The sequence below is a fragment of the Talpa occidentalis genome, unplaced genomic scaffold (genome assembly GCF_014898055.3).
Source record: "Talpa occidentalis isolate TD23 unplaced genomic scaffold, MPIMG_talOcc4v2.1, whole genome shotgun sequence".
Classification (NCBI taxonomy): domain Eukaryota; kingdom Metazoa; phylum Chordata; class Mammalia; order Eulipotyphla; family Talpidae; genus Talpa; species Talpa occidentalis.
The window spans coordinates 124263020-124290140 of NW_026555331.1; the positions used below are offsets into that span (position 1 = coordinate 124263020).

Below are 27121 nucleotides of genomic sequence, written 5' to 3' on the forward strand. Positions count from 1 at the left end.
AGAACTACAACTTAGACACTTCGAGCTACAATGATGAAAAATTCTGTTAGAATTTTAATTTTGTGACTTCCATTAATTTTTAAAGAGGGGACTGCTGTTCTCTTGGATGAAGGCAGGATGAAGCAGTTTGGTTAACAAGTTTGAATTCCGAGTTTGAATTAATTCTATTAAATGCTCAAATGTTACTTGAATGAATACATTTTAGAAAAAGAGGTACTCTTGGGTGGTTAAATTTTATTATAAATATGAAAATGTATATATTTATTACTACCTTCTATTTGTATGAAGCTTTCCTCACATAAACCTACTAGCAACTCTATGAAATAAATAAGTCAGTGGTAATACACTATACAGGGAAGAAAGTGCAAATAGTTTGAATGACTTTTTCTGGGAAAAGAAACATTTCACTGAAATGTCCGGGCCAGCCGGGCAGATCAACGGGGTACCCGGGGGAGGAAGCAGGGGCTTGGTATGGGACAGGGGTACGCAAGGAGTGGAGACAAAGCCAGGATCATTGCCAGTCTCATTTATTCACGAATGTGTACAATGTTATATAGGGTTCAGAGGAGGAGGTCTCTCGTTATCTCTAGCAAGGAGAGACCACCAATGCAAACAAGCCACGGTAGCAAGCAGGGGGGAAAGGTTCAGTCGTCACAATAGGAAACTTGAAACCTTCCCTGGAGCTAACATTCAGTACCTGCTTCAGGCAAGAACCCGGATGTTCAGGTCTGGCCCCTACACTGAAAGAATTCTCTAATGCCATAAACATATTAAAATATGCTTCAATGTCATTAGTAATAAAGGAAATTAAAGTTAAAACTAAAATAAGTGCTGCACATCTACCAGAATGGCTAAAATTAATAAGCTGGACAGTACTAATTTAGACTAGTCAGGATATAAAGTAATATAATTTATTTTAAAAATTGCTTGGTGGAATCTATATATTATTTCATTAATTATTCTATTTTTAGGTCCAACAGAAATGTATGGAATTGGCACCCAAAGCTATATACAAGAAGATTTGGGAACTCTGGGGGAATATAACACAGCAGACTGTAAATCAGCTATATAAAAAGATAAACTCTTGCCATTTGCAAAACATGGATCGAACTGAAGGGGATTATGCTAAGTGAAATAAGTCAGAAGGAGAAAGTCTAATAGCTGATGGTATTGCTTATTTGTGGAATATAGAGAAACAAAGCAATAATGCAATGATCAAATGAAGCCAAATAAATAACAAACCCTAGAAATCTGACTGTAGAAGTGAGGACACCTGGGGGAGGGGTTGGAGAATAAAGTGGGAAGTGAGCACATTGGACTATTGTGGAAGACTGGGTGTTTTGGTGTGGGTGTTGTATGGTAACAACACCTGAAGGGGGAGATCCTATACCTCTAAATCATACACAACATTGTAAACCAATGAAATGTCAATAAAAAAGTATATAAAATAAAAGCAAAATAAATTATTTGAGATAATGTAAGAAATAAAGATTTGTAATAGGATTGTTATAACCCCAAATATAAAACAATCTAAATATTCATCAATAGAAGAATGGATAAGTAAATTCTTATAAAATCACACAAGGAAATACCATGAATAAATTGGATTCATTGACTACTGCTTAATTCAAAAACATGGCAGAATGACAAACCTAATCTTAACTACAACAATGTGGATGAGAACAGCTTTTACATTGTATGATAAAGTCCCAGAGCAGGTCCCTAATTGGTGATGATGGAAACTCTGGTGGTTGTTACCTTTGGAAAAAGAATTTTACTGATTCTGTGGGGTTGTTGAGATAGCTCAGGGTAGGGTATTGTCCTTTATCTTGCTCTTTAAATTGGTTACACAGGTATGTTTATTTTATGAAAATTTACTGAGCATTGTACTTGCGAATGTCATGTGTACATGAAATATTATCTTAGAAAAATAGTGTTTTGTCTTGGAGCAAAATTGTTTTAAGAGCTACTTGGTGACAAATAGACAGAGGGCCATATGTGATTTTGATTCTCTTTATCATCTTATTTCTCTTGCTCTGGAAGTAGGGGCTTATTTATTTTCCTCTTCCATTACCAGAAACATGGCAAGTTCAGAATAGATGGTAGCTTCTTTTCTCTGGATCAGTTTATCTTTCTGAAAATCACCAGATTGTTAGCTCTGTAAGTATAGAGAATGTCCATGGAAAAATCAGATATCAAAATGAAAAAAAAGCATAAAAAGAATTAGCTTCTTTTAACTTTATAACTATAAGAATGTGAATATAAACCAACAAATTTTAAAGGTGGGACTTCTCAGAGTGGCAAAGGAGAAAAATAACAAGAGCATGAACACCAATGCTTTAGGACATTGTGTATGTACATGCATAAGTAGAGTGAGTAGATATCATGGGAAAAGTAGTGAGGAATGACATAGTATTCTGAGATTTGGTTTATCCAGCATGGAAATTGCAAACAGCTGAGAAGACAAATCTTCATTTTTCTTCTAGGTGAGTCATATTCTCTGTTGTGGCTCTGTGACAGATCTTGCATCCAGTTTCTATTTGAAATAATGACCTATCGAGGCTTTTGCTGACATTGTAACTGGTTTAAGGCTTTCGGTGTGTAGCCTGCAACCTGCTGGAGCAGGACAGGGACAGAAAGCACAGGCCGAAGGGATCCCTGAGCCTGAAAGGAACAAACCCAGAGAGAGAGTGTAGAAAGTGAAAATTTTTCCTGGTATCACCTTATAATCATTTATGTTGCTGTCATTCTACATTTATTGTGTTTTTGGACTTTGAAAAAACATTCTGAGAAATATATATTGTATCTTATGCTCTGTCTACAATGATGGCAATGCTATGGTACAATGATAAATGTACCCAAAGCAGTTATCCAGCTCAACATAGAAATAGAACAGGCATCCCAGTGTGCTCTGTAGTGGTTCATTCACTATTGAAAGCGTCCCAGTTTGTCCAATACAATATATGGTCACTCTAGATCACCGTTACGGTTTTGAGCATGGATTTAGGATGCAGTGGATATTTGTGCTACTAAATCAAGAAGGAAATGACTATATTTTCATGCTGAAGCATTTCTAAGATGCAACAGTCAACTTGTTTTTAAAAAGAAAATGCAGGTTTTTTTTTTTTTTACTCAAATAATAGACATATCAAAGTGTGTTGACACATAAACATAAACTCTAAGGCTCAGATGAGATTTGACTACTGTTGCATGACTTTGCTTTATATACTTCTTGTTCCCTCATTAAAAGTAAAAATAGACTGCCTTTTGTATAGCTGCTACAGACACAGTAGTGATTATGAGTATGGGATGCCTCACTCCCTAGTTTTTATTCCCCCTAGTTCTTCACTACCCCAAAGTAGAATCCTGCATCGGGCCTTCATTCAACAGCAACTGATTCCGTGCTCACATACAGTGTATGGAAACTCATTGTGTGCCCATTCCCTGCAGGACATAGAGCAAAGACAATGTCCTGCATGGCTTTCTGGCTTGGAGGAAGAAGGCAGAAGCCCTGATCTTTATCATTGGTTTAGCTAATTTTTAAACTGCCTATGTTTTTCCTTTTCTTCTCCCTGAGGTGACTGGCTGGTTTGCTAATAAAGGGCGTTTATGTTCAAGAAGACATGCAATGTTTTACTAGAACTGGAGTTTTCTCTGTTTTATGCTCCTGTAGAGGAAATAAAGCTCACTGGGAGGACATGGAGATACTCTTCCACACTCACGCTCACATACGCAGAATCAAGTCAGTTGCCTTATGTAAAGAGATTAGGGTATTTGTTCATTTTTGTTCAAGAATTTCTTTAATTTCACATTTAAAGAGATGGATTCCATATTATTATAACACTGCAGATCATTGCCAGGGAGTCTAGCTTATTGAGTATGCAAAATAGGTTCCAAGCTGGAAAGACAAAGGAGCAGCGTGTGCAGCTGTATCTAACTCACCCCCTTTCAGCATTTCCTCCTCTTTGAAAGCCTCGTCCTGGGCTTGCCCAGATGTCAGCTGGAACCAGGGGCACACTGGCCTAGTGCAGAGGTGACCTTGCTCTCCTACTCTGGCTGAGATAGAAAGGCAGAGCAAAGGTAGCAGTTTTTCAAATAAACTTCATAGGAAATTTAGGATGGACCTAATACACCTTGTATTTTTTTTAATATTTTATTTTTATATAATTCTTACATCATTTTTCATTTTTGCAAAATGTATGCATTTTCATTTTGGTTATATTCCCCATACAATTGCACCCCCCCCTTATTTTGACCCTAATCCTTCCTCTCTCCTTTCCCCTCCACCACCCCTGTAGTGTGTCTCTGGTTTATAGTTGCTTGTTGATTTTGATTTTTACTTTGTATTAATTAGTCATTTTTCAAATCCCTTATTTAGGATTTCTAAATTCCTACTATGAGTGAGACCATCCGGTATTTTTCTTTTTCTTTCTGACTTATTTCACTGAGCATGATCCCTTCTAGCTCCATCCATGTTCCTGCAAACTGCATGTGTTTATCTTTTTTGAATGCTGAGTAATATTCCATTGTGTATATGTACCATACCTTCTTGATCCAGTCATCTATTTTTGGGCATTTGGGTTGTTTCCATAGCTTGGCTATTGTAAACAGTGCTGCTATAAACACAGGGGTGCAGGTGCCCTTTGGAATTAATGTTTCTGTGTCATTTGGGTAAATACCTAAGAATGGAATTGCTGGATCATATGGAAGCTCTATCTTTAGTAGGTCAAGAAATCTCCACACGCCTTGTATTTCTTAACCAAAGGCCCTGGCGAGGGAGGAGGCAGGACATGTAGTCCCATGTGAGTGGCAGACAGTCCTGGACTCTTTACTGGCCTTACCTCATCCTCTTGGCAGATCATTGCAGCTTTCTTTACCTTCTTTCCTTCTCCTCCCCTGCTTGTCTACCTTAGTAGGGAAAATGAAAATCACAGAGAGCGGCCCCCTCTCCACAGGACCATCTTTGTCTTCTAATGAAGATCCTAGAGCCATCTGTTCTAAAATTTTAAGTTAATGTTTTTATTGAATGAAATTTAGATGAGTAAATGTATAAAAAAATAACAATTCACCTTTCAAAAAGAATAATCCTTAGCTTTTAAAAATACTTATTTGTGATGTAATGATCACTTTCCAGGTCAGTAAACACTATTCAAATATATTATTTAAATGCCTTTTTATTCTATTATGTTGATGTTTTATACTTTTATGCGTAATTATTGGAGCCAGTGTATTTTTCAGCCCTTACTAGATTCTTTACTTTCTAAAATTAGCCTTTCTTTGGTCTTTTCTTCCTTTCCTCCCACCCTCCCTCCTGCCCTGTCATTTCTTCCGACCTCCCTCCCTTGCTAGCCCCCCCCATCTTCTCACTTAAAACCAGGTTTCAATGGGAATACTTTTTAAAAATAAAATAGAAAAACAGGGTTTTCAAGATGAAAGATTGTCTTTGACTTTGTTCTACATTTGGAGTAGGTTTATAGTGCTTATTTCTCCTAAGAAACAAAATATTTCCTCTTCAAGGTGTAAAGAAAGAAAGCAGTTGAAACTTTACAGTGAGTTAAAGTTTTTCTTTCAAAACACCTGGTTCTATGTTCCCTGATAATAGATATTATAGTTCTTCTGATGGAGAGATTTACTTTTCCCCTTTCCTTTCTGCCTGCTTTGATTTGTGCTGAATTAATATTGTATCTGGATTCAGTGGGGTCTACGTTAATGAATAGGATAAAAGCAGTGGCATTTATGCTCTGTAGTATAATACAGAAGACAGAGGTGCAGCAGCCTGTAAATTTCTTTGTTATTGTTTCTCAGATTTACTTATTTTATTGGTAAGGACATTTGGGAAAATTACTTAATCTTTCTGAGCCTTAGATTTCACAAACACAAAGTTAGGGGCCTCATTGGACTTGGAGTTTTGTTTTTCCCTAACTTCAAAAGGAATTTTATTTTATTGGGGTAACGTTGCATTATAACATTATGTAAATTACAGATGTGCACCATGATAGAACATTTGTATATACTACATTTCATTCACTAAAAGTTCATTTTATCCTTCATCATGTGATTGACCCATTTAGACCAATTTACTACCTAAACTCTTCCTCCTTCCCTTTTGATAACAACAGATTTGGTGTTGTAGTCTAAAAGTTTATTTTTTATTTATTTTCCTTGTTTGTTTTGTTTCTTTATGTACCACATGAGTGAAATCACACAGTGCTTGTCTTTCACCATCTGACCCGTTTCACTAAGCATTGTCCCCTTAAATCTGTCCATCTCTCTGCAAATGGCTGGATTTCATCTTTATTTTATAGCCTAGTAGTATTTCATTGTGTATATACACCACATCTTCTTTATCCAGTCATCTGTCAATGGGCTTGTAGGTTGTTTCCAGTTCTTGTCTGTTTTAAATAGTGCTGCAATGATTATGGAGGTACATATATTTCTTCGAATTAGTGTTTGCATATTTTTTTTTTGGTAAATAAACAGAAGTGGTATAACTGAATCATAGGGGATTTCTATTTTTAATTTTTACATGTCTCTCCATTCTGCCTTCCGTGTTGACCATATGGATTTACAGTCCCACCACCAGCATATGATAGTTCTTTTTTCTCCAATCCTCTCCAATATTTGTTCTTTCATATTTTTGCATGATAGCCATTGTAATTGTATGCTCACATATCACAAAGAGTGATCCCATGTATCCTTCACCCAGTTTCTCCCAAAGGTAACACCTTGCCTAAAACTATGGTGCAATATCACCACCAGAAAATTGACAGTAGCCCATGCAGTGACCTCATTCAGATTTCACCAGGAATCTAACATATGTGTGTGCTTGTGCACGCACATGCATTTTTCATTCTATCAAGACTGGCAGGTTTTAAATTGCCTGGCACTGGCTGCCATGTGGTAGGTCCTCAGCAACTATTTAACAATAGATTTTGCCTAGTTAGTTTTTCCTTTGCCTGTTCTCCAAAGAACCTCTGGGAGCTTTTGGTCTTTTTTGAGTTATCATGGTTAAAAATGAGACTGTTCAGTGATGCAGAACTTACTCCACTCCAGACATTCATAGGAGAAACGTGGCCATGTCTAGTGGCAGAGCTGGGGCTTGACCCCAACTCAAACTGTCTGACTCCTTCCACTACACTTAGTTCCTAACCTTGTTAGAATATATCATCTGGAGCACTGCATCTCACACTTGTATGTATATATATATAAAATATTGGGGATCCTGTGGAATTACAGATCTTGATTCAATAGGTCTGCAGTGGAGCCTGCTTTTCTGCTCTTCTAACAGATGTGTAGGTGATGGTGATGCTGCTCATCTACCGCCAACACCTTATGTAGCGAGAATCTTGAAAACTTGTTAAATATTCAGATTTCTAGTGCATTTCCCATAAGATTCTGTTTCAGAAAAGTTAGAGTGAAGATTGGGAATTTGTATTTTTGTTAAATTTCTTAACCAATTCTTAGGGCAAATTACTTGGGTGACACAGACTATGTCACCTCTACCCTGAGATTCTATATCTCCTTTGAAATGTACAAATACTATTCACCTTGTGATTAAAACATTTGGTGCTATCAGTTTTTTTTTTTTTTTTTTGGTCTTATCTTTATGTTTCCTAATTGGCTGTTTTTTGTAAGATTTATTTATTTATTTATGAATACAAGAACTGGGGTACAGGTCAGAGATGTGGAGGGTAAGAAGATTCACCAGAGACAGAGTGAGGAACAGAACAGGCAGACTGACTGAAATATACTGCTGAGGGGAGCAGTGGGCGTGACAGGAGAGGTCTGCTGTGCCACGTGGGTAGATCCCTGGCTGGGAATTGAACTCGTGCCGCAGTGGCTGTGAACAGCTTCATAGTTGTGTCTTAACCCATTGCACTACCAGGGAGGCTCCTATTTGGCTTTTTTTTTGTCTTTTGAAAACCAAAAATCCAGAAAAAGATACTTTTTTTTTTTTTTTTTTGCTGGAAGATTTGGTTTCACTTATAAGCACTCTAAGGTATTAAAATAATGTCAGTGCCATTCCATTTGATACACAGTGATTTTATCAGTGCTTTAAAAAGTCTTCCTAAACCTGAATATACCAACTCTTTTTCTGATCTAAATAAATAACAAATTGATTGTGCAACCACAAATTTCTTGTCATCTCGGAATTTATTCTTCCCAAATCCATATAAAAAGTGGTGCTTAATCCCCTGAAGATATAGACAGTTATGTGAGCTGGTCATATTGATAAAAGAGAATCATGGCCAGAGAGGAATGGGCAGATTCAACCATAAAAGCCAAAGTTGTATAAATCATCAAGTAACATGGGAGTTGGAAAATATCATTATAAGCAACTTGTATGAACCCCTGATGTTTTTAATTAGCCATGAAATGTGACTTGCTTTGTAATATTTTGGAGCTTCTAAAAATCCTAGCTTTTAAATCAAACTTTTCCTATTTGGCAGTAACACAGCAGGCTTACAAAATAATTTACAAGCATTTGCTTTGTTATTTATCCCTTTTAAGCAACCCTTGAGGGGAGGGAAACATTATTAATCCCCATTTTATGGATGATGGGCTTGAGGTATTAAGATGACGCAAAGCTTTGATTTAGTGCTAAATTTTAATTTAGCCAACACTTGCATTTTTTAGATTCAATTTAAATCCCTAGTTTTGTCTTATGCCAGGTCACCACTCTTACTGTTTTGGCTTATCTTGATGAAGAACATAGGTTTAATTCTCGAAAGTTAAACCACATAAAATATTGGGGTATATTTAGCAGTTCTGCTTTCTCGGATGGATGGACTAAGTTCAGTTTTGCATGGCTACATTTATTTATTGCTATTCTTTTACATTTTTGGATATCTTCATATAATTCTTACCTTAGGATTACTGTTTTAGAGTAGTTTAATTCAGCCTTTTCTACAATCAAGTAAAGGAGAGAAGACATTGAAATTCTAGTTAAGTGTGGATCTGTACATTTTGAACCACATTGGCAAATTTGTTCTTTGGAATATTTTGTTCTTTAGTAGAATAAGCATGCTACTTTGGTGTTTTAGCTTTGAGAAACATTTTGTTCTTTAGTAGAATAAACATGTTACTTTGGTGTTTTATGCTTTAGGAAATATATTTTACATCCAGATAGTTCTTTAAAAAACTTCCCTAAAACCTAGTGTACTCTCTAAGCAGAGCTTAAAAATGAGGCCATTGAGGTTTCTCACAAAACTCTCAATGCAGAGGCAGGAACAGAGCTCTCTTATTATGGCTTCTGCTCCAACTCTCTTCTTTTTTTTTTTTTTTAAGATTTTTATTTATTTATTTATACAAGCACTGGGGTATAGTCAGAAGCGCGGAGGGTGAGAGAATTCACCAGAGCCAGAGTGGAGAGCAGAACAGGCAAACTGACGTAGTACACTGCTGAGGAGAGCAGCGGGTCTGTGCGCCATGCGGGACCCTTGCCCAGCGGCCAGGGATCAAAACGGTGCTGCAGAGACTGCGGGCAGCTTCACAGCCCAGTGCTCAACCACTGCGCCACCGGGGAGGCCCATCCAACTCTCTTCTTTAAGGCAAAGGAAGGAAATGAAAGCAACTTGGTGATTATCACTCCCTCTTCCCAGACTTAGTACATGTTTTTCAAATGTTAGTGTATATAATTGTTTCTCAAAGTGTGGTTCCCAGTATGCCAAGGTTGGAATCATCACTAGTTCTTGTTTAAAAGAAAGATAATTTCAGTTAAGCCTGCAGCTCCTGAAAGAGAATTTGGGGGCCAAGTTACTATTATGAAAACTGTGCTTTAATGAGCTTTCCAAGTGATTTCCATGTTTACTAAAATCCAAGATCCACTTCATGAGGGTAAGAGGCTTGATTTACACCTGACATCGAAGCTATCCTGTTGCTCATGGGAGCTGTTTGAGAACTGTGAGTTACTCCAAGATTGCTTTGTTTCTCCATCGAATGAACATTTTTCTCAGTATAAGTTTCAATTACTTTCTTGCTAAAATAGCTTACATCTAGCAAAACTATTTGAACAGTTTAAGTAGTCCAGGTTAGCAAGACGGATGGAAGTTCCCCAAACCCTCTCACCTAACATTTGGACCCAGGTGGGTGTTCTCCTTTAAAGGAAACTCTGTGACTCAGGTTGAACACCTGGGACTGTCCTTAGATTTATTCCTCCTGGTGGACTTTCTGGCAGTGGCTAATAGTGACAAAACACCTGTGCTTGTTGTAGAGGCTGCTGCAATTTTTCTTGGCTAAGCAATTTGCTTTAACTATCCACATCTTGATAACCTTCTTATATCAAGTGCTAACTTTGACATCTCCTTTAAACTGCATAAACATTTTAGTGACTACAGAGCACAGCTTTAGAATAACCCAGAGCTAATGGTGGCATGAAGTATAAAGGGTCATCCAGAGGTCTCTGTTGCTTTGTTACATGCTGCCATCTGTAGTATTAGTCCTTGACCTTCAAGATCACATTCTAGTTCCTGGAGTAGTAGGTTAAATGAAAAATCTTCATAAGCTATAATGTGCCAGAAAAATATGATATGATATTATTAGCATAATTGCCAAAAGAAGTGATATCAAATAATGTACTCTCATTTAACTTTGTTCAGAGGAGCAAAAGTAAGGTATGTTCAAGAAAAAAATTCCTAAGATACTCAATTTCATAGTTTTGAAATATTATCAACACACACAATTTCCCCTGTTTTTAAAATAATTTCTATGGTCTCTTTTTACAAAAATGATTTCTACTGGCTATATTTCCATTGTTATGGATACATTCTTGGGTATTAACTCAAACCTTTGATCATGAACTGGGATGAAAAAGGGGCCATATATGTAAGAAATGCTCAGGGCTACCTGAACCTAATAGGTGTTTACAGCTTTGGCAAAATTACATAGGAAAATAAAGGAAACTTTGGTGTGATTTGGGCCAAGTGTTACAACCTCCTTCAATTCCTCTTCTGTAAGATCATAGAATTGTGCTAAATGCCCTTTAATGTCATTACCAATGAAACCTATTGGACGAGGGTGAGAAAAGAGAAAGAGGTTATAAAAACAGATGAGAGAATAGGAGGAAGGAGCAAAAGGAGGGAGGAAGCAGAGGGGGGATAGGCAAATGTGTGGTAGAGAGACCATCCCACCTATTACCTGGGGTGTGATTCAGTGATACTGAGCAAGGAAATACCTCATCTGATATTCAGAGGTATTAAATAAACAAGTAACTAAATAAATCACAAAAATCATAACTAGTTTTCTTGCAGTCAAAGTGATTTAATATCCATTTGGCCCTCAGTTAGCTTCATGAATTATTCATGTATCCCTTTGGGTACTACCTGTAGTTGATCGAGTTATATTGCATCACTGATACAGGCAGTGTCATGCTTGGCTTGTAGAAGCCAGTAAATTGAAGGCAGTTTATGGGAAGAATGCTAAAGGTGGCTGTGGTAAATCTAAAAAGTTACTTCAGTTCATTTAAAAAGCTTCTGAAATAAAAATAATGACTCCGTGTCAGTGGTAGGGCACTTATCCTATTCAGTTTCTTTGTTTGCTAATAACTACGAAAGTTAACTCTCACCTTCAGAGTCATAAAAGTTTACACCTAATAGCAATACATGGACTGTCTCTCTGCCAAATGAAAATTCCTTGACTATGTTTTATTTTGTTGACTCAACCATCTAAATATTATATTAGAGGGTAAATGAATATGGATATTCAACAAGATTTTAGGAGAAATCAATATGTATCTATTTACTAGTTGAGTTTAATTTTTAGAAGGAAATATATGTGCATTGAAAAGGCTAAAATTTAGATTTATTTGTGTGCTTCAAGGAGTAGTTGGAAATTCAGTCGGCCAGATACATCACTGGAGGGAGCTCTTACTTCATGACAAAGCAGGAAATGAGCTCTTTCTTTATTCTTAGATTTCACTTAGAGCCAAAGACCACCCCCCCCCAGATAAAAATCAGTAATAAATACAAGAAGCGTATGGTAAGAAAATGTGCTTTGGGGGCATCATATGCCACATTTGCTTACAAATAAAGGCAGGATGACTATTCAGAAACAGCAAAATTTAAACAAGTCCAAAATACAAGATTATATACAGTGAGAGCCACAACGTACATTTTGTATGGAAAAGTACCTTGACAGCTATGCTTTATAAATGTCCCCCCCCCATGATAACATTGTGAGCCCACAATGATCACCACTCTCAAATGCTAATGATAATCTGGCTCTGGTGTTCACAGAATTGGCACAAGTCCTGAAGTGCTCCTTAGTAGGGAATGGAGAGTGCTCTGTAAAGAGATGCAGTGAGTTCTTGGGTCCATTCTTAGCAACACTGCAATGGTACCTCTATTGGACCAGCTTTGGAAAGGATGCTTGGCTTTTTTTTTTATTTTTATATTCCCCATACAATTGCAACCCCCTGATTTTGACCCCAATCCCTCCTTTCCGGGCCCCCCCCCCCCCAAGTGTGTGTCTGGTTCATAGTTGTTTGTTGATTTTGATTTTTTTCTTTCTTACAGTTATTCTTTTTCCTGGTCCCTTATTTAGGTTTTCTAGATTCCTGTTATGAGTGAGACCATGCGCTATTTTTCTTTTTCTTTCTGGCTTATTTTTCAGAGACTGAGTGGTGTGAGTGACAGCATGCAGGACCAAGAACCAGAATTCCTAGATTTTTGTCATGGTAGAATGCCTAAACATATGTGAGCTCTTAGGCTTTCTTGTCTTCATATTTCTGGTGAAATAGGAATGGTAAAGCATTGAACTAGATTATTTCAAAAGTCATGATCCTTCAAGTTAAAACTATTTACTTGCTTTTGTAGTTCTGACTGTGGTATACATTCATTGGGAATGATATTTGGAGTCACATTAGCTGTTTTTAAGGCCTCCCACCCCAAATGTTGTGTCTAATTTGAAAGCTCATAAAACATTTTCTGAGAGATTTCCTTTCCTTCCTCCCCATACATACTTCCTCCCTCTCTTCCCTTTACTTGTCTGGTTCTTGAAAGTTAGCTCTAGATATGAAGCAAATCTAGCGGAGAAAACTGAAAAATGACACTCTAGGAGGCTGAATTTCTTTAAGATTGGACCAAGCTTTAGGCAGGCCAGTGAGTAGGGTCTTCTGGTTGAAATAAGACATTACCTTGATGCAGGTTCATAATTTGTGGGGGCCAGTGCTGAATGAAAGTACATTAACATTTAAATTTTAAAATTTGAATTTTAAGAGTTTTAAGCCAAACACAGGGCATAGGACCCTGCGTGATGGCACAGGTCACTTGCCCATGGATCCAGTCCTACCCGGAGCTGTGGGGATCCTGGATTCAATCTAATAGACATACAGGACTGGGTTTGGCTCGAAAGGTCAGACCCATGGGAAAATAATACAAATAAAATATTTTGAAACAAAAACCAAGCCACTCCTGCTAGTTTCTCTTTTTAAAAGGTGAGAAAGTGTTTCAGTCAAGAAGCTGTGATTGTATTTGGGCCAAATCCTTAGAAGGATAATTAGTTAAATAGTTTTGGAAGGAGCACTGTGGAAAGAGAGACGTTGAAATCATACGATGATTTTGTTTATACCAATTAAAAAATTTCAGTCTGAGAAGATATAATGATTTCTTCCAAATAGTTTCAAGAAATTGGAAAGCCAGCTGGAGATATGAACAGTGGCTCAAAGACTGACAAAAAATATCCTGGAGAGGCTGGCAAAGCATGGGGAAGAGATGCTGTGAAAAGACTGGAGGCATTTAGTTTACCTCTACTGAACACAGTCTTAAAATAATTAAAAAATAAAGTATGCAATAGTTTGTATAATTTCTTTGGTTTTTTCTAATATATTATTTTTTCTCTGATTTTATTATTTTTTGGGGGGTGGGGGTGGAAATTAGATTCACAATAAATACATTCAATTGTAACCTTCCGGGGATATTTTGTGGTTTCAAAACAACTTCAAGGCTATTGTTCCCCTTCAATAATAGCCATTATTCTGCATTGATTGACTTTATGACAGTGTTCCTTGGTGTTCACTTTTATTTGAGCTCAAAGCTCCAAGTAAATTGTGTTACTATTTCAGGGAGCATTTTGTGATTTGCACTGGCTGAGATCTGGAACAAGACAAAGCACAGCTGTGAATTTGCTTTCTCTTCTCTATACAACATGACTTGCTGGCAGCCTGACTGCTTCACAGATGAACTGTCAACCCCTCTGGGAGCCTGTCTTAGAAGACTTTTCTCCAACCAATTGCAAGCAGGTGAGTTTGCATTAGTGCCTCTGTGCCCTTCTTTCCTCCCCAGGCTCTGCTCCTTACCTCCCCTGGATGGAATCTTACACTTAAGAACTTTCAAGTTCTCTCTTGTCCTACAGCAGTACTTTTTCTTGTGAATTAAACAAGTAGTCAACATGCCGAACTGTCTTGTTAGTTGGACTGTTGGTGGATGACAATACACATACATAACTGTCCTTGTGCTTGATTTTCCTTCAAGTCTGATGTTATCAGAAAATTTAAACCAAACAAGTATCTGAAAAGCAGAGTTTATATCATGGGGAGGACCAGAAGGAGAGTTGACTTGGATAAAAAGTGGTATATTGTGACCTTAAAATAACAAAGTTGCTTACTTTCTAAAGTAAAGGTGATCTTATTTCTTAGATAATGTATCTTATCCCTTTGACCACAAGGGATTGTCTGACCAAGGATAATTAGAAGTTAAAATTTTAGAGATCTGAAGGCAGACGCTAGATGGTATTTGCAGTCAATTCACAATAAAAGTAGATGGAACATAAACATTCAAATAGCACAGTTCGGAGCCTCCCTGATGGCACAGGCAGTTGAGCGCTGCACTGTGAAGCTGTCTGCAGCCTCTGCAGTGCGGGTTCAATACTGGCCAGCCAGTGAGAATCCCACATGGTGCTACAGACCTCTCCTGTCTTGCCTGCTGCTCTCCTCACAGTGTATTTCAGGCAGTCTGCCTGTTCTGTTCCCCACTCTGTCTCTGGTGAATGCTCTCACCCTCCTGCACATCTGGCCTGTACTCCAGTTCTTGTATAAATAAATAAATCTTTTTTTAAAAAACAAATAGCACAGTTCACATCACTAATGCTCTTGGGATAAATTTAAAATGAAGCTGTTTATGCTGAAGTCCATTAGTTGTTTCTTTGTAAACTCTCTTGGACAGGACCTCTTTTGTCTGCTTTTCCTGATTGTGCTAAAGTTTGTGATGTTATGACAAGCTTCCAAAGAACACTATGGAATGCAGTCTGTAAAAGTACTTTTCTCCTAGAATTTTAGAATCAAAAATGACCCTACAGAAAAAACATGGCATTTACAGTTCAACATAATGATGCAGAGAATAAAGCCTGCCATGAGGTAGTTTCAATCATCACACTATCATTGCAATTTTTAGAAGTCATTAATTGTAGAATTAAAACACTTTTTACCAAGATACAAACTATATTTTCATTTATGTAAATGCTGCCTCCACCCCTGAAGGTGCAGCATTCATGACCAAAGGAGCAGTTTCTCTGCTCCTGAGGAATTGTCCAAAAGGTCATTTTTGGTTCCAGAACCTTGCAGAAGGAGAACCAGAGGATTTAAGCCACTGCCCCATAGTCAGCTTTGTCATAGCTGATTTCCTAGAGATTACTGACATCCTTTTCTTCTGTCCACTTGAAGGTACCATACTTCTTGAGCGCCCCACCCACCCACTTTTTTTCTTGCTCTCTCACTCTGTGCGTGTGTGTGTGTGTGTGTGTGTGTGTGTGTGTGTTGGAGAAGGAGGTGTTTAGTTGACATGGGGAGAAGAACAACTTTCACACCATGCTATATTTCCTGTGGTCATCCCACACCATCCTTCAGCTGATTTTCTGGGATCATCAACTTTGCTGTTCTGTGGCATAGGATTAGACAGGTTAAAGGAGTTTTAATGTCAAGGATGGAACCCCTGCATTGCAAAAATAGGGTCTATTCAACTGTAAAAGTATCTAAGTTTGTTGACTGTGACCATCTTTTTATGATAAATTTTAACTTCTTTAGGTCTCTGTTTTTTACCTTAAAGTATGGAGTTTAGATTATATCATTTTTTGGTCTTAAAACTAGTCTTATAGCTATATCTGCCATCTAGTGGGCTAAAGAAAGCCATTCAAGGGCAGAGAGCCAGAGGGATGTGACAAAAAATGCAGGCTACTTAATAGTGAGCAGGGTTGTGCTGGTCACAACCACCGTGAATATGTGGTAGCTCATTTAAAATATAGTTGTTGTCCTGCAGTCAATTAGAAGGAAGGAGCAAATCTTAAAACGGGAAGAGTTTCTTCAAGTCATTCCTACTCAGTCAGTGTCTTAGATTTTCTATATTGGAAATGCTGAGGAAAGCCATCTTATTGAAATGGAGGGAGGGGGAGTATTACCTTGAAGCTACACTTGCTGTGTATACTTTTCCTCCTCCTCTTCTTCCCCCTTTTTCCTTTGGTTCTATGTTTATTTGGAAGTGCTTTGGGACTAGATCTGAAGGATTAAATAAAATGTCAGCAGAACCTTCCTCCTTCTCCTGGCACCCCCTGGGCATCCCAAACTGCAGCAATGCAACGCTCTCTCTTTGTTCGTACTTTAACACTGACATGATCATTGTATTTCTGTGTGGCTCAAAGGCTTTGTGAAAATAAGCATGCCATTTTTTCCCTAGCAGAAACAAAACTAGAATATAAGCTTCAAGAAGGCAGAGAGCTTGTCTGTTCTTTGATGTACTTTGAATTCCTAGACCAGTGGAGGGTCCATAGTAAGAACTGAATAATGTATATATCCAGCAACAAATTAGTTAAAGCAATCACTTACACTTTCTAATACTGTGTAGAAATTCTCCAATAAGCTATTTTGCAATCATTAGGATGATGCATACTATTATTTACTGTCATAGTAAAATGCTAGTGATATAGTGAAAGATAAGCAAACTTCCTATAAATAAATTATATCTATATTTGAAAATTACTTTTGCAAAACACATCTATTATTAGAATATTATATACTTGCAGATATAAATGCAAAGTCTTTGATTTGGAGGTAAATGAAGCAGGTGATAATATTCAGATTACTTGAATGTAACCAGCAGAGTTCAAAATGAATCAATAGAGGTGATTATTGAAAAAATAGGAGTATTGAATCTCAGGAATAAGCATTAATTATATTAATATTAATTAAAAGTATTATAATTGAGTATAAAAAGTGAGTCACTGCAATGGTTTGTGCTAAAGTTTATCTGCTCTCTTGATCATGGAGTATTATACCAGCACAAATGAGCACTTTATGAACGCTCATTCAGTGAACTGCTGATTTTCTGGGTTAAGTGGAAAACAGTGGTACAGATACTCAAAAACAGTGGCAACAGGAATGATAGCAGCAGGGCGCTGGACCCATACTTTGCCTGGTATTGGACATACACTCAAAAGTTTCTCACCCTTTCATACCATTTGAAAATTTGCTCTGGTGCTTATGTAATTTTTATTTGTAAACTCATTTAAATTATTTTGCCTTAAATATTTTTTTGATAGTAAGGCTTTTCTATCCTGCAAACTTGAGCTATCAGGAGATGAAGTAAAACCCTAATTCTACCTCACCCTCCAGCACCATCACTAGCTAATAGAGTTTTACGAAAAGGATATATCTCCTCATCGCTGTATTGAATTTTTAGAATTGCTTCCTCAGTGCAGTTGCAAGCCTTTGAAAAGTTCTGTTTGTGGAGTTGGTGATTGGGTAACATATTTTGAGTGAACTTGTAAAGAGTCCATGAATAAAAAGAGGGGAAAAGAAGAAAAAGATATAGATTGAATCTAAAGATGTTAAAATGCAATTTTAGCTTTTTCTCTGATAACAGGCTTCTGCCTTCGATTTCTTTCTACATTTGAATGAGGTACATGGAAGACTGAACTACTTTTAAGAAAAGCCTTCCATGTGATTGTTTCTTTCTTCTTCATTTCTCCCTTCCTTTTTAATAAATAAATTAATATAGGATTCTTTTCCAAATGTGGATCTCTTGAAGTAAATACTGCCTAACACTTTTTTGCTTATGGTGCCTGCAGTCTATGCTTCCTATTGGAAAAGATGAAATTTGTACTAGTTCTTCTTTCTTTTTTTGCAGCTTCATTTGCATAAATGTGCAATTTATGTAGGGGGTGATGTACTGTGTTGAGAAATTTGGAGACAGCTGCCAGAGCCATCTTGCAGAGAAGCTGTGCTCAACCTGAAATTTAATTTAAATATTTCATTTCATTACCATAGATTGCAACATTGGTAGTAAACTCGTCTTTGGAATCAGCACTAATCCAATTTGGGAAAATTCAATTGCCCTGTCGCTCTTAGTTTGCAAATTTTGTGACTGGAAGCAGGGAACTCTAAACTTTGCAGCAGAGATGGCCTGAAGGAACAGTTGACTTCTTACATAGAAGAATCCTCTTCCCCAGAATTCAGATGATAGATTTCACCTAAGTTAACTAAAGAATTTTGTTTATTAATGTTATCCTACCACATCACCAGACATCAGTTCATGTGACTGACACCTTTCACTTACTGCAAATCTTTTTTAGAAATTTTTTTAAAATCAGCCATTTTTGTTAAGGTCAGTGACTGCAGTTAGACTACTGACTTAGCCTCGTGTTTTACTGGTGTTAATATCATTCAAACCAATGGGAGATACTAGTGAGTAATGTTTACATTGTTACCCCCTCAAAAAGACCCCTCTTCCTTAATAAAGATTATGAAAACTTTTCTATCAACGTATTATTTTCAGAAATAGATGTATTATTATTCGCTAAGATTGGAGGCACTATTAGAATCTTGGGTATGTTAAGATTCTGCAAACATAACTATGATTACTCTGTGGTAAAATCATTGTTGCTATGATTGTAATTAATAGCTTAGGGCTCTGGGAGGACAGTGTGGGTTTTCAAATGCCCAGAATCATCTTGGTTTAGATACAGATTTCAGCAAATGCTTTTTGGAAATTCTTTATCCTAAAAGAGTAATTCTAATCCAAGAAAAAGGACTTAATGTTGACAAGTCATAGTATTTTCCAGACAATGTTGATGTTATCTTATTTGGTCTTTGTGTCTAGATGCTTGTAGTTCAAGGACTTCATTAAAGGTACACCATATAGTCCATCAGTGATATAAATGCATGCACACACATACACACATGCTTACAGCCCTGCTCATCCTTACATATAAACACAGTGGAAATGACATGTTTTTTGGGTAAAAATGTTTTTTCACCTTTAAGCTTACAGGGGCTAAATGGTATTTTTTATTTTTGGAGAGATGAATGATGATACTATCACCTCTCTTTTGCAGTTTCCATAAACCTCTTCTCATTTGGATTTGAATGGAAAACATAATGATCAATTCAATATTCAACTCTAGAAAAGACCCTAGGGAACAAATGTACTCAGAATGGACTTGAGCTAAGCAGTGTGCTTAGTATCTTCTAGTGATGGATAGGGCCTTTGAGGTCACATAAGGGTTTTAAGCTTGAATGGCGAATCCCCACACTGTCTTTTTTGGGAACAGACTCATGTGCCCAAGCCATTGAAATCCCAATGGAAAATGCATTTCACCCTTTTTGAGTTTAGACATCAATTCTGCTGACAGTGCTTATATTAAGTTTGGAGAGGATTTGCCATTGGCATTGTTTTAACTTCTGTTTTTTAATTACTTTTATTGCCACATAATTTTGAAATTTATGGGCAATGTTTAAATGAGTTATAAATAGCTAGAATTATGAAGTAATAAAAATAAATGAAAACTGCTTCATATTTTAATTATTTTTAATTTGTTCTTAGAGATGAAAGAACATAAGGATGTACCACAGGGGTCACAGCTTGTAAAGAGGTATAAGTTTCTGCCTTAGAGTGCTTCTTTCCCCCAAATGAATAGTAGGATGGGTCCTCATGGAACCATGTTTGACTAATATATCTTCATTGGCATAATTTCCTGTATGCAACATCCACACTCATGAACAATATTCTGTTGATAGTAGATGAGAAAGAGAATAGATGAGGTCTGCAGGCATGAAAATATGTGCACAAATTGGTTCCCCCCAAGTTAATATTATGCTGCTTCCTTTTGAGGAACTCATTTGTTTTTTCATGAAAAACAAATGTACATGCAAAAATAAATCCTGTAGCAACATTATGGCACTGTGTTTATAAGTGCTAAAGTCTTGGTAAGAATAAAATACTAAAGGGATTCAGAAACTGGAGAGATGGGGGTGTTCAGAGGATGCTATTGAGAAGGAAAGTTTATGCTGCATCTGAAAATATTCACTAAGGGAAAGGGAATTAAGGCATTTCAGGTAGGGAATAAACTTGTAGAGATAAGGGTGTGGAACAATATGGAGGTTTTCTTAATGGAAGTGAAGTTGGATTTAATACATAGCAGGAGTGCTGAAAAGAATAATACAGACAACTGGCCAATATTTACTGAATAGTTTATATGGTTCAAAATATTGTGCTAAGTACATTACATGGATTATCTCATGTAAACCATTTTTTAAGATGGACAACAATGTATTGGAAGATTTTGCATTTGTATTTGAGCCCTTTAGCAAGAATAACTAATATAAATCTTAAAATATGCAGTGATTTGATTTGGATAAATACAAGATGAAAAGAGAAGCAAGATGAACAGCTGAGAGATTACTCAAAAAAGTAAGTTTTAATGAATTATACCATTCTGCATGAAAATACTGGATTTATCCAGTGGTATGCCGGTAAATATTTTAGTTGATTCTCCAGAGGAAAATACTATGATTTGACACTTCACCACTTTCTGTTGTATAATATACTTTCACAGTGTTTGAATTCAAGCTGCTGTATGAGATCAACTGGCTTACCAAATTCCTTAAACAATTGACTTTTACAAGCCAGTATGAGCAGTCTCCAGCACATCACCCAATAAATTGAAGACATAGAGAAACTGAAGAATGGATGAGAATTTGGAGGTTTGGTTCTGTGGAATTGAGGAGCAGAACATCTCAAAGTAACATCCAGTTTTATAGCTTGGGGAAATGACCTACAAGACTGCAGGTCTGGCTGTGCCTAACCTGAACATCAGTCTGTAGCTTCCTCTGATAAGTATTTGCATGATTTTACCTACTTAGAGGAAAAGATTTTCTGCCTAGGTGATTAGGGGAGGCACATGGTTTTGGGCAATGGGAGGGTAGTATGTGTAGGAGTGAGAAAGAAACTTATCCCTAACACCCAGTGTCCTTCTGGTCAAGCAATCAAATTAACATCAGACGGATTTCTAGGAGAAAAGTAAATAAATTTGATTACAGAAGTATAGAGAATCTACATGGATATAGATTCTAAAGCAAATGGGCATATATCCCAAGGAATGGATTAGGGTAGGGATTTGGGCTTCGAGGAGAGAGAAGAGAAGCTACATGTCGACAAGAGGATGTTCATATGATGAAGATGAGATGCTCTGCAATTACAAGTTTGCCTGTCATACAGGTAGGTGTCTCTGATAGAAGGGCTATTTCTGGTAAAAATTCTAATTCTGGGTAATACCCACAATTTTCATCTTCTACCTGGTTAAGGCAAATTTGGTAATTGTTTTCATAAAACTGCAGGACCTTGATTAATCTTAGTTTGAAATTATCTAATTGCCAAAATGACATGCATTGGGAAGGACTTCTTGGGCATCCTATACTTCATGTGGCACAGGATCCAAGGTCCAGTTCACAGATTACATCTGAGCTGTGAAAACAGAGTCTGGATACTAATTTAGGAAGACTTATTTTCATTCAAAGGCCCTTTGAAACATGTTATTCATTTTTCCATGTGGTAGTTTATGACATAGAGAAAAGGTGTATTCTTTCTGTGTGTACAGAGTACTATGGTACTGAAAGAGTTTCAGAGACATGAGGCACTTTCTGGAGATTTCTAGAAATGCCTGGGGGAAGTGGAAAAACTCTCATCCAGTGTGAAGTCCTATCTTTGCAGATATGAAGTGAAATTTGAATAATAACAATTATGTAAATTTGTACCCAAAGGCTTCTAAAGCTGGAAAAAATTCAACAGGGGAAAAATTGAGAAATTTGGTTGGGATAGATGAACATAAATGTTATCAAGTTATGTGTGAGATGGAAACCAAGAAAATGTCCTGTAATGTAGCTGGAAATAAAAGATTGAAGTTCTACCAAAAGGTCAGAAATAAGGAAGGGAAATTGGAGTCATCAACCAAGAGATGCCACTTCTTGGCTGGCACCCAGGTCAGACAGCATGAAGGAAGGTGATCAAATTGCTTCCAATGAAGCCCTCAAGGACCTCCATAGTCACAACATTCTAAGTGAAACCAATCAGTTTTACCAGTAGATAATCCTGAGTGTATATAGTGTATGTAGTAGATAAATTCATTTTCCCATTGTGTGTCTTAAGAATAACCATTTCTGAGCCATTCTTGTCTGAGTCCTACTTTACTGATCTCCACTGGTTTCTAAATTCATACTCATTTACCAACATTCTTGTTAAACAATGTCAGGCAGCAGGCATGCCAAACCTGCACTAAATAGTCCGTGTGTCAAAAGAGAGTGCTTGTCTTACCCTCTAACTATCTAAGAACTTCACCCTGCACTCTTCCTGCTGATGGCTTGATAGAGACAGCTTCTGTTCTGTTTGAGCGGTATGGAAGATTGATTTTCCTTATTTCTTTGAAATGAGTCCCTTAGCCATTTTTTCCTTTCTCCTTGTGCCGAGTAGAGCTGAGAGCAGAGATGTTGCATTTCTTCTTTTCCTTTCCCTTTATTTTTTATTTTTATTTACTTATTTTTTTGTGGGACCCTCGCCGGTGGCTGGGGAACGAACCAGCACTGCAGAAGCTGCAGGCAGCCTCGCAGCCAAGCGCTCAACCGCTGAGCCACCAGGGGAGGCCCTCCCTTTATTTTTAGAGGAGATCAATGACGAGCTCTTCCTCAATGTTCCAATCCCAAGTTTTGTTGAAAAGCTTACTTCCTCCTAGCTTCCAGCCAGTCAGCTTCCCAGTGTCTGATTACCAAGTTAGACTTCAAATTCGTATTTCTCTTTTAGTCTTTGCTACAGAGTATGGAATAAGACAGATAACCATACACACAGTTCCAGCTACAATAGTTATTGTACACACAGGTCATTGTACAGAGACCATAAAGAAAAATAGGGGCACCATGACCCCTGGCCATTTACGAAAGGAGGGACTTAGAACATTATCTCTATTGATAGTGTCTTTGAAACCTATGACCTCAGGCTGGATTTGAGTTTTAAAATTAAGGGCATTGCGAAGAATAAATAAAATGTCAACATGCACAAATCTAGCATGAGATGAATTGCTTTTTGATTTTCCATTTCTTTATTTTCATATTTTATTTCTTCAGATTTAAAAATTTCATATGTACTTATGTTAGACTTTATAGCTGTCATTTAGAGGAAATATATGTTCTTTCTTTTATTGACATCTCTTTCTGAAGATTATAAATTCTGCTCAATCTCCCAGCTCTGTCCCAAAACGTGAGAATAATCTCAACTTCTGCTTTATGGATAGAGGTTCACTTCTCTCTTCTTTTATATCTCAACTTCAAATTCATATCCAAATTCAATCTCTTTAAGTTATACGGTTCATTCCTTTCTTTCTATACCTAATGTTGTATTTCTAACCTTCTCTAAATGGGATTCAGTTTCTTCATTTTCAATATCCATCTTTCCCACTGAAGGAGAGCAGAATTTGTCATCCTGAAGTGTGAAATATGTCTTTTTGGTGTTAAGAAGATCTTGATCTGATTATTTGCAGGCACAGGAGAAGCTCTGAAAACTGGGTAAAAGATTGTAAGAGATATTTATATTTATAAGGGAAATCTCCTTGGGCAAGAGTATCCTCTCTCTACTAGCAAGAGGAGGATGGCGCTCTAATTCTCTTGAAACTCATGAGTGGGAAAGCAAGGACTTAAATCTGCATAACAACCATGCTCAATTCCTGTGATTTTCTAGTCACTTTCCATCATTGACCTCCTATATAATCCACCTGTACCTCTTTTCTTTAACTAAAGATGATATTTAGGTGATGGCTTGGATCATTTTGGAGCGTTGCTTAGTTTTCCCGGGCATGTAGAAGGTACCTATGTTGCTTATCTTCTATTTATTTTTCTCCTATTATTCTGTCTTTTATAATAGGGATTGTCTTAGCCAAGAACCTCAGAGAGTGGAGGGAGAATTATTTTTCCTCCCCTACAATATTGTTAATAATCTTACTTTTCTCTAAATTCTCTGTCCACTAGGTTCTGCAGATAAATTCTGTATTGGTTCCCTTCCTATCTTTCTGGTCATGACTTTCAGATTTTATCCTCCAATCTCACACACACATGTTCACACACATGTGGACACATACACAAGTGACTCAGTAGCCAGTTGTTCTGTTACTGCGCTGAGGATCTAAAAACACTGCTATTGGCTCAGAGCTTCTTCCAGTGGTTCTGGGTCTGGGTACTCACCACCACAAGTGCAAACAAAAGGATGTTTGGTACAGCAAAAAGGAAAAAAAACAAACAAACAAACAAACAATTTTTTCTAACCAACAGGGCATAGGGAGAAGGACCAGTAGCAGGAGAGAGGGGAAGGTCCAGTTTCTGAGGGGTGGAGGAGGTGGATTGCAGCTACATGAGTCTGGAGGGTGCAGCAACCTGCTTGGCAGGTGTCTTGTCAGGGGTGGAGTTCTGCAGGGGCCACTCCAACAGTTTGGCTCTTTATGTGTCTTTGATTTGGTTAAACAAATTCTTCTCTTAGTTAAATGAGTGCTTACTGAACACTTTTACATATAATTCACTGGAGAGCCCAGGGTGCCTTAGGGTGCCTTTGTGGTCCTGTCTGAGGACAATGGAACAGACATCTTATTCAAAGAGATGTTCCAAGAAACCTCTAAGGGGCCTCCCTGGTGGTGCAGCGGTTGAGTGCTGGTTTGCGAAGCTGCCCGCGGCCTCTGCGGCACCGGTTCGATCCCCAGCTGCTCCCCGGCCACCGGAGGAGGGTCCCACATGGCGCGCAGACCTCTCCTGCCACCCGCTGCTCCCCTCAGCAGTGTACCTCGGTCCTTCTGCCTGCTCTGCTCCCCGCTCTGGCTCTGGTAAATTCTCTCACCTCCTGTGCTTCTGACTGTACCCAGTGCTTGCATGTATAAACAAACAAACAAACAAACAAATAAATAATACATGCCTCTTCAAGGAAAAAAAAAAAGAAACCTCTAGGACCTTCCATTATATATAAAATTCCCATCATTCTTTACTGCTTTTGGCTGAGGAATTTATAATCCCTGCTGAAATCCAAAAAAGATGTTGTCAGCGATACCTGAAATCAAAATAGAAAAAATAGTCAATGATCTAACAGACTGTAAATGTAGAGACATAAAATGCGGAATATGGACTGTTTAATGAGGAAGAGAGGGGTGAAAGAATACTGGGTAATAGGAAGGGGTAACCCTAGTGGTTAGGTAAAATGTTGCCAAAGAGCTGGCCTTGGAAATGCTTAAATTAAATATACACACAATAAAAATTGTAAATAATTCCCTATGACTAAATAAAGTCAGTATTTTGAACACAAGAGGTTGTTGCAGAGTATATATTCCCACTCTGGTTGTTTTTAGTAAATGATTGGTTTTTAGTAAATGAATCTGAGTCACAAAAGATCATCTCCCCAGAGGTACTTAGTCTAATTAAAAATGATAATAAAAAAATCTCTATTAAAGTCTTTACTCTGGGAAAGCCATTAGGAAACTACTAGACTGACAGCAGTATTTTATCCAAATTTCAGTGTTTCCGTTTACTCCTATGCAATGATTATAAGTAAATATTCTTTGATACCAGGTAGTTTTGCTAGGTATCTCTGGAGTGGGCTGTTAACCATCTGGTAATTTTAAATGTTTGACTTAGCTAACATGGAAGCTAATTTTTAATGTCAGTTAAATATGGTGTATATTCAACCCTTGACATTTCTAGTAAAATATTACTATTGTCACAATATGGCCTGAAATTTGGTAGTCTTGGAAGATACATTTATAAACAAACAATTGTGGATCTTGAAAAAGTCAAGAACAATGACAATAGGAATTCTGTATTTTAGGCTATTAGTTGAAAACTCCCAGTGTCATAGCACTTTCTTCATTTTAAACTTACCTTCTGTTCATCCTATTTCTACCATAGATTTACCAGTGGGGTTTTACCAAGTTAGAAATTCTTTGTTTTATGGGCTCTTTCTTTGATATTTATGGGGGGATTTTGAGACTACATGTGCTAGTATCTACATCCTTGTCTGTGTGTATATGAAATTTAATAGAACCTAGTCAATCCTTATCAAACTGACAATAAACTTATCTTCTGCCTTCTATATTTAAAGAGAATAATGCATTTGGAAAACATCAATAAGTAACAAGTCTTCCTGTGCATTGATTATTTACAGACTGTTTATTTAAGCATTCCTAAAGAATAAATGTTTTAGCAATGCCTGCAAAGCCAATAAGGATTAGCTTCAAATGAATTTGCTTAAATCAGAACCACTGCAAGATTCTCAGAGTTGTCTCCTCAAGAAGTCTTGCTGTGGTATGCAGATTATTTTGAATTTAGGGCAATGAAGACACTGGGAGACCTAGAAGAAGTTCTTGCCTTTCTCTTAATCCTTTTGCTCCTTCCCTATTCCAGGAAGAAGTAATCACGACTCCCTAATGCCTAATCATCACTCCTTCCTCCATTCAAAAAGGAAGTGATGGCTGGCATCCTAAGCCCCCTTACCTAAAATGGGTCCCCACTCCCTTCTTCTTGACATCCTTGACCCTTTTCTCCACTCTTTAGTTCAGAATATGAATCTTTCTTTTGCATGTAGCGACCCAGTTTTCCCAGCACCAATTATTGAACAAACTTTCTTGGCTCCAGTGCATATTCTTTGCTTCTTTGTCGAAGATTAGTTGACCATAAATCTGTGGGTTTATTTCTGGATTTTCTATTCAGTTCCATTGGTCGGTGTGTCTGTTCTTGTTCCAATACCATGCTCAGCGAAATAAGTCAGAAAGAAAAAGAAAAATACCGGATGGCCTCACTCATAGCAGGACTGTAGAAAACCTAAATAAGGGACCAGGAAAAAGA

General features: G+C 37.4%; 1 long non-coding RNA gene across 1 annotated transcript in view; it reads left to right on the forward strand.

Moving 5' to 3' along the window:
* Positions 1-14064: 14064 nt before the first annotated feature.
* LOC119251488 (uncharacterized) overlaps positions 14065-27121 on the forward strand; it is a 103316-nt gene continuing 90259 nt past the window's right edge. The window contains exon 1 of the long non-coding RNA XR_008550823.1: positions 14065-14236. This is a non-coding gene — a long non-coding RNA (uncharacterized LOC119251488). The remainder of the gene's footprint in view (positions 14237-27121) is intronic.